Genomic DNA, 9,488 nt, shown 5'->3' on the forward strand with positions numbered 1-9,488 from the left:
TGGAAAATCAGATAAACAATCTCATGACGCGTTTTAGCGCTAACCATCTAAGTCAGTGTATACTTGTATGTTACCGTTGAATGTACACGCCGGTGTTGGATTGAATACAAATCGTCAATGCTTTGTAGCTTAAACACCGAAATATTGACAATGTGGAAAATTGCAGGGGAACAGCTGCCGCCTCAGACTAAGGACCTTGAAATCATCCCGCAAAAAACAACTTTGATACATGCCGATACCAGACCTGCTTTAGTTTGATCAAATTTAGCACAGTCACATCTATTGAGCATTCCATCTCGAATGATTCAAAATGAATAACGCATCTTTGTGAGCGATCATAGGTTATGCATATACCCCGTTTACGTTAACTTTACACTTGCAAATTCTACGATCCTACATCCATATCGCATTGAGTACTATTCCTAATGTAATTAATGTTAGATTCCTTACAATTGGTTTAAAATCTTTCTATCTGGCTGTCTCCCTCTCACTCATACAGTTCAATGGCTTCCGATATGGCGATAACCACAAATAATGTTGTACAGTCTTCTGTCCGTTCACTCAATACGCACTAATGAAAGTGGAAAAGCAACCTTATGGCGATGAGACTTGAAGTACAAGACTATAGCAAACATTAGTTGGATATTTATTCACCTTCTTTCATATCACCTAGAAATGCTCTGACGTAGAGACAATGCCGACAATAAGCCATGAAAATCAAATGGCAAAACACATTTAAATTTGCCCGTTCTTTTTTTTCTGTTGTGATAGGAGCAATATCAGCAGTCAATTGAAACTGTCAGAACAGATGGTGCGTTTTGATATTCGTGTTGTTTACTGGAAATATATTTACTTTCCTCTCCTCAGCTCTATATTGAACGAACATCTTGCCATCTTTTTAACTAAAAGGAAAATGGTAAATTGCCTATTATGGAAACAATATCGACCGAGCTTTCTTTATATTCAGGAAAATATACGGTTTTTTGTGAGAAACCACAAACGTTTACCCTTTTCTTCGCGATCATCTAAGCAAACATGTCGATTTTGTGGTGAGGTCAATTCCCTCTAAACAGCTAAAGGAGCCTTTTAATTTTCTTATTTCTTATGCAATAGTTATTGTAACTTTCAAGTAGAACTTTGCATTATTATGTTTCCATATCACTGCGGGAGAAAACGATTTTTCAATTACTTACAATTATGACAGCTATGGGAAGGCCTTATTAGGCATCTGACCACAAATAATATTGATAAATTTCAGTTTATTCAGTGTGGTACGCCCCTTGTTCATTAGAATGACAGAACAAAGGTGCCACATGACTTGTTTATCCTGATTGGCGCACTACTGGTGGGGACACTTGCCAATCAAAATAACGTCCGTCAGAGCTATATATTATATTGGTAACGTTCGTGACCGTGAAATACAGCGGTAGCCGGAGAGTCCGTTTCGTTTACTCTTCCTTTAAAATATGAATATTTGAGGGTAAGGTAATATCCGTCGGGATGAAATCTGCTCTCCTAATTGTGTTTGCATTAATCGTTGTGTTGGTATTGACCCATGGCAGTAGAGGAGAAGATATACAACCAGAAGGACAAAAAACGAAGCTCTCAAACCTGTTGATTTCACGTCGGGTATGTAACATACTTTCAATATGTATTCACAAGTATATTGACGTTGTACTATGAACATTCAATACAAGTGCCAGTAAATTCTAATTGCATTTCTCTGTACGTAATTTCAGGGCATCGACGTAGATCGCAGATCACGTAAGTAAAACCGTATTTTCTATTGATAAGAAGAGAGAAAGAGAAAGGATTCCTCATCAGTTTTAAGATTTATCCAGTCTTTCCAATTAAACAACTTTACAAGTTAGTGAAAATTGTAGTGAAATAATCAGCAACTTGTCTCCAAGTATAAAATTAATAATATACAGAATACGTCACCCTAGGTTGTGGTTTCCGTTGAATACAATTGCAGGGAAACATTTTGGAATTCATCTACATGCAGATTGCTTCATAAAGTGTCTTGCAAGACTGAATGTATGTCACAAAAAATAAATAAAACATTTTGAAAGAGAAACCATATTTGCTTCATAAGATTACTGCATACTGGGCAGTGTTATAAGAGGATACTCCTATGCAATACTCGTATTTTTCTCGCTTTTACAATTTTTGAAAATAAAATGTGTTGACTCTAGTGTGAATTACAATTTATTGCAGCATCTGAAAGTGACACATTGCATCGTATGCCCATTGGCTAAGTTAGCTGATTCATCGTTCACTCCTCCGTAAATCGATAGTTTTACAAATTGTGGCCCTAACATCGATTACATTATATACTAGTTGCTTGCGGAAATACCTCATAGTCATATTTTACTTGATTCGATGCGTTATAAATAACAATTACTCTTGGCATGCTACACTTTTAGTTGTGGGTTGTGTTTTCTTATGTAAAAATTAACTTTGGTGTTATCTAACGGAATATCATATCTTGAAACAGCGTTTTTGGAGTAAACGCTTTTTTAGATTTATGCCTCGAGCGTATTACAAATCTCAAATTTGTCTGGTAACTGAAAAACACAGGGAAGGCTTCAGGTAATGCAACCAACTAGGAAGCACATAATTTTTTATGTTTGATTTTGTATTTGAAAGTCAGACAAACACAGCACCATGATCGTATATTAAGCCTCAACCAGTCGTGAAATCATTTGTTACTTGGATTAGATATTATTGTTGCAATTCGTATTCCTCAAGTTGATGTCACAGTTATGACCACTGTAGGCATTCTTACCCTAGCATGTTATGTGTTTTGCACTTGGACTTGGAGTGTTTCGTGATAAACATGCGTGCCACATACACTAAAAATGAGAGTGGAAGTGAGCCAATTAGGGCGAGCTTGCTATTATTTCAATCTCAGATAAAACAGAAAAAAATGATGTCCGGTGCGATGTCTGACGTTTAGCGGAATTACATAAACCAATCTCCAATTATTTTAGATGATGTTTACTGTACGATTATGTGATCAATCTCCTACAGGCTACTTATGACTTACACCGAGCTCTTATTGGTCAGTCTTGTCAATAAAAAATACTTGCGTGACAGGTCGTGCTCAAGAATTTCACAGGGTCTTTCGCTGCGACCAAGATGAAAGAAAGCAAGGCACGACAACATTATATTTTCAGTAAAATAATGTCTTTAATTTTAAGGTTCTTTAAAACGCTTAAGTCCATGGAAATAGGTATGAAGCAAGGCAGCAAAGCAACACAGTTACTTAAATAAGCTTAAGCCAGATGGAAACTACATTGAGGGAAAGATAAGCATGACAACACTGAAATTTTAAAGTATCATAACAAAATTGTGATCTTTATATGTCTGTGATACTTATATACAGTAATCTTTGTCGAAGTCATTTTGTGTGAAATTTTCGATGCAAAAAAACTATTTCACTTACGAAGTAGTATCACATGACTTTCACATGACTTGCAGAGTACATTATTTTGTTTAAAAACACTATATTGTTTGGAAACAAAAACAGTTCCGGTTAAAACTAACTTGCGATTTTTACGTAAGTTATTTAAGTTCCCAGTATATGTACTCAAGGTTTATACCTTTAGTACACGCGCTCCTATGCAAGTAAACTTTAGTTTAATAGGTAATAATGCCCTGTATGTAAAATTCAATAAGGTGCTCTCAGCCCGTCCATGGTATTCCTTCTAGATGTGATTAAAACAATACATCAGAAAGTCACTGCGCACTTTACCAGAGTTGAGGGTTGAAAAAATGTACATCTCATAGACCATGTACTGTAGTTGCGGACCTTAAAGTCTAGACATGAAATATCAGTAAGGAGACATTATGGAAACTCATAAAGTCAAAGAGAATTAAGTGCCAAGATGCATTTTGTTATCATATGTTTTAAAAGTAAAATGATGCTCATATGTTTATTACAGTTTATAATTGTGGAATTTGTCAGACGATTGTATGTTGCTACATTGGATGGCCTGCGTGTTGCCCTTGATGATATCAGAAGAAAGACGTTACAGACACGCCATCTGTAAGTCCTAAAGATTTTCCATACGCATGCCACTAAATAATAATTAATAATAATAATAATAATAATAATAATAATAATAATAATAATAATAATAATAACTATATTAGCTCTACCACCCCTGTCGAGGAATGAGAACACTTCCAAATGGCCAGAAATGTAAAAAATGCATTAAACTCATTATTGATTTAATTATTTAATTTGAACCCCACTTGGCTAATTTTGCATGCTAATATCTAAACTATATTTCATATTTTTCACATTTCATTTTTGTATTCATACCAAATATTTGAGAAGCTACACTTTTCAAGAATGCTTTTGATTTTTACAATCCAGCGTTACATACATGAATTTAAAAGTCTAAACAAAGTACAAAATGGTTTACTTTCCTTTAGCTTATTACTTTTTTCTAGAAATCAACCATTCTTTTACAAATTCAATTAATATTGGTTTTATCCGATTGTCTATACACCATGCAGTTTGTAGTTCTAGTGTTGACTGTTTTATTTTTCAGGACTTTGTCGTGAAATGCATTAGTATTGGTATGACAAATACATCGAATAACTCAGAAAGGATCTATGGGGATATTGAGTCGTTATTGAATGCTTTTTTGAAGGAACCAAATTATTCAGCCTGTCCTATTCAAGTTGCTTTAAGGTGTTTCCTTTATGACTTGTATGTTCAGCGATAAATGTAGGACTAATCTGACGACTCTCAATGCAGCACTTGTTCGGGCTCTGAAATGTCGATTTTGTATTTACATTAAAAAGGGCAATGGACGTCTGAAAGACTACCATCGAACATGTCTGCTTCAAAATCAGTGACAAGTAAATAAAGAGAAAGTGAAGCAATCGCGAGTCAATGTACGTTAAGTCAGATATTTAGATTTAGATTTAAGGGTTTTATATACACATCAAACCTATTTAATATTGTGATGGGCAGGGTGATATTTAGTTTTGATTTTTAAGCAGAACGGTTAAATTAACTTAACGAAAATGTGTGCCAACGTTTACAGGTATACTGTTCAAATTTTGCCACAGTTACCATGGAAAGATCTGTGATTATCACAGATTTTAAGCGGGTGGCCGCTTTTTAAAAACAGTGCCCTCACATGGGCATTTTGAATATTCAGGAACGCCCCTTTGACCATATATGGGCATATTTAGATTAACGGTGACTGTATACCTTTAAATCTACCTTGACTGTGTAACATCGGTTGATCTTAAAACGCTGCGTGCCTACATTATCTTTAGAGCATCAACTGATACACGATGTATTTACGATTGACATGAACACTAAAATCGTCCTGCTATTGATGTTGGGCATGTTAAGGAAACCATTTCAATGACTGCTCTATGCATCCTAATTATGTTTACTATTTATATTTCTGTGACTTGACATACTCGGTGTATTTTATTATTTTACTTTATTTATCATTCGATTTGAATCCACGGCTTATAGACTTTTAATATTATTATTATATTAAAACTTACTTCATGTTTATTGCTGTATGAAATGAATGAATTTCCAATTCTCTCTTCTGATACAAAAGCGTCGTATCAAGAGTAATTATATAAAGTAATGGCATTTTCATCACGATTTTCTCTACTATGGTAATATCACAGAACGAAATTATACAGGACCGGGGGGGGGGTCATAATTGTGTGCTTATATGTCGACAATGAATGACTTGATACATACTTTTCCTTCCCTATTTTATATTTACAGAATCACCACCAATCGGATTGACATAAAGGGAACTTCGCATACGTATCAAGTATAAAAGACGGGGACATAGCCTTCTACTTTACTGAGTTCTTTACCTTTCAGCGTTCACCAATGTGAAATATTTAACCTTTCCATAAGAAAGACATCATGGATTTTGTTAAGTCTTCTTTTAATGTGATTTGACGAATGTCTTATTCCTTTCGAATGTTGTTTTGTGGCATACTTTTAAAGATTCAACATTTAGCAAAAAATGGATGGAATAAATAGTTTAATATGCATATTGTCTAAAACAGTTCCAATATTTTAAACATCTGTGGTAGTCCTGAGTAATAAAGGAGAGGCAGATGTGTGCGTAAATGAGCGAGTCATCAGGTGCATAGGTGCATAATAGATGGTGAGATATGACCTGCTTGAGTTGAATCTAATTTAATCCTTTGGTATTTTTTTAGAATTGCACCTCGATTTCATTGAATTACATTGAAACCAAAATGTGGCCTTCTATGGCCAACTATAGTGTGGACTTGCATCTAGATTGATACATTTCTACTGTGCCGTTTGACATACATCATTATCATATTCATCTCCATACGCCGAAAGCCCCATATTGAGTACTATTCACAGGACACCACTATACGTTTCGTGTAGTACCCCCCTCTCTCTCTCTCTCTCTCTCTCTCTCTCTCTCTCTCTCTCTCTCTCTCTCTCTCTCTCTCTCTCGTACACTCAAGATACACGCATTGTTACACGCATCAACACACAATATCTCACCCTTCACTGTAAGTGGGAATGCAATACCCTCAAAACTTAGGTGGCCTCTACTTTCTTAATGACCTCGAAATGCTGTCATATATGCTTTAGTCACGGGGTTTTTGTTCACGCTATCCTGATTCCAGGAATCCAGCCTTCTCTTAGAAATCGCTCGCATGTGCTTTTAAGTGAATTTAATTTCGACAATAAATCTAGCAAATCAAATGCCAATGCTAATAAATCCGTCCTGCACAAAAACGGAAATTGAATCTTGGATATTGCCATTGCGGATGGTCCCCTAAGGTAAAATTAGAGAGTGAGCAACGGAGTTTACCTACTTTTCCTACTAATAGTCATGACTGGCGTAAGCGACACCAGTAGTCTCATTATATTATAATGTTGCAAAAAGGTGTGTCTATAATCGCTGTTTACTCTAATCGCTTTAGACCAACTTTTTTGTGTGACACGTTTTTCAATTACGCATTCTGCCCTTCCCTTCTTAACCCCACAGCATAAAAAAGGAATGACTTTATTATTTATTACCGATATCTAATTCAGAGATCATCAGCACGTGGAAACCATATAGAGACTGCATGATAACATAAAAAGTGTGCAATCCCCGTCCTGTAGGGGATGTGAAACCGTATAGCTCTAAAATTAAAAGTGAGCTAATTACATCAAGAAAGATATTTACACGTTATCAAATTGCTGAATAACAAAAATGTAGTTCGTGAATGAAAATGTAAACGTAAACGAAAGCCAGATAAATGTGAGAATGCGCTTTGACAAGCCTTCAGATTACGCAAGTTTCCGCAAATTTACATTTTGCTTACATATATATTTACGAGTTAGCAAGATGTTATTACCAGCTGAAGCCTGTGTGGGCCAGATTGTGCTAAGAAAAGCCTGTATTGAGTATTCTTCCTCTCTGTCTCTCAGTCTCTGTCTCAATCTGTCTGTCTGTCTGTCTGTCTGTCCCCCTCTCACTCATACAATTAAGATGGCTCCAGATATGGCGACAACCACAAATAATGTTGTACAGTCTTCGGTACGTTTATTAAATTCGCACATATGAAAGCGAAAAAGCAACCGGATGGCGATTAGATTTGAAGTGCAGGATTATAGCAAACATTAGTTGGATATTTATTCACCCTGTCCACCGGTCTTTCATATCATCTAGGAATGCTCTGACATACAGACAATGACGACAATAAGCCTTGACGATCAAATGGCAAAATGGCAAAAAACATTTTAAATTTACCCAATTTTTTTTCTTTCTGTTGCGATGGGAACAATATCAGCAGTCCTCTTAAACTGTCAGAGCAGATGGTGCGTTTTGATATTCGTGTTGTTTACTGAAAAATTGATTTACTCTCCTCTTCTCACCTCCATATTCGACAAATATTTTGCCATCTTTTTACCTAAAAGGAAAATGTTAAATTGCCTTTCATTTATCATCAATCATCACAATTTCTCAACCCCTCAATCATTTTCATAATATATTTTTTGATCTACCATAAATTGGGATTCGGTTCATAGTTTTTGAAATAAAAAAAAATTCCATCCACTTATTTTTGAGAAAAAGAGAAAATTGTATTTTCCCTTTTGAGTTAACACAGGTATAGGTGAATTTGTTCCTCTAGTACCACATTTTGCATGGCGACTCCTGATTTACATGCTTGTTTTCGAAAATAATGGTTTAAATTTTTGTTGGAGGAAAGTTTTGGCAAGGCGCATTCCACCCAAAGTAATAACGACTCGATCCATTAAACGAGTTACCGGGAAAGTTCATCAGAAATTTCAGATTTCGTATATTTCATAGCGAAAACGTTCACTGCAACGTCGATAATAAAATAACGCCTTTCTCCGGAATGTGAAAGGAATACAAAATGTAGATCTGCCAGACAGTTCAATTTGTGATACTATATTTCCTTTGCAATTTAACCTATGATGGAATATTCCCGGATGGAATAATACAGAGGAATGATAATTGTGTCGAGAAGAGTCTGATAATTAACGGTTCAAGGTTCCAATTAAATCATTACCAAGGCGATAAATATAAAAGGGTTACAACTGCGTAACTTCCCATATGTATCACGTATAAGAAAAGTGGAATAGCCTTCCTTTTTATGGAAAGTCTTTGTCATCACGAAAACTGAATTTTTCACAAGAAAACTAATAATTGGTCTCGTTAATATCGCCCAGAAGGTTGTAATTTTACGAATGCCCTTTGCTTACAAATGTAGTTTTTGTGGATTTGAGTCGTAGGAAATGAAATAAAGCAATAAAATAAATTCAAATTTCCAGTCGTCTGTCGCATTGGTGAGTCACTATATATCAGAAATTTACTCAGCCTTGTTACTAAACCACTCTTTTTCGAGGGTAGGGATTTGACAGAGCGGTTCTGTCTGTTGCTTCTCCTCTAGGTGACAGGATGCCGTATGTTCTGAGTTCGACCTGATTGAAAACACCATATTTTCAACGCAGGGTTGATAGCTCTGCTTGTTGACAGAACATCAATCGATGTATTTATTCCGTCGATAAAGTATGTGTGCGATGTGTGATAGTTAGTGATCTCTGATCTGTACAATGTTGGGAAGGGTCGCAGTCAGAAACATTTAAAAACTTACCCTGTTATTGAACCTTTCTTTTTGAGTGTGGGGATTTGGCCGAGCGGTGCTGTCTGTTGCTTCTCCACTAGGTGACTGGATGCCGTATGTGTTGAGTTCGAACCCGATCGAAAACACCGTATTACATTAGGTTTTCGAAAACAAAGAGGCGGTCAATTTTTTCTCACACTAACGCTTTAGAATTAGCCCCACAAGTGGTACACGGCGAAAGTATTAATAGTCGCGCCAGCGGCTTACTGACTACGCATGCGCATATTCATAATATACTATGCGAGTAACCGCAAGTGTACCCTACTTTCATGGGCGCCGCCATGTTTTTTTGAGTACTCGTAAAT

The 9,488-nt window shown here is 35.9% G+C and overlaps 1 long non-coding RNA gene across 1 annotated transcript; it reads left to right on the top strand.

The window, feature by feature from the left end:
• Window positions 1-1,232: 1,232 nt before the first annotated feature.
• LOC139140291 (uncharacterized) lies at window positions 1,233-8,820 on the top strand. The gene is made up of 4 exons (XR_011553976.1): window positions 1,233-1,629; window positions 1,740-1,764; window positions 3,948-4,051; window positions 5,777-8,820. It is a non-coding gene; the product is annotated as an uncharacterized lncRNA (long non-coding RNA).
• The last annotated feature ends 668 nt before the right edge of the window (window positions 8,821-9,488 follow it).

This window comes from Ptychodera flava, chromosome 1 (assembly GCF_041260155.1).
Source record: "Ptychodera flava strain L36383 chromosome 1, AS_Pfla_20210202, whole genome shotgun sequence".
Lineage (NCBI taxonomy): Eukaryota > Metazoa > Hemichordata > Enteropneusta > Ptychoderidae > Ptychodera > Ptychodera flava.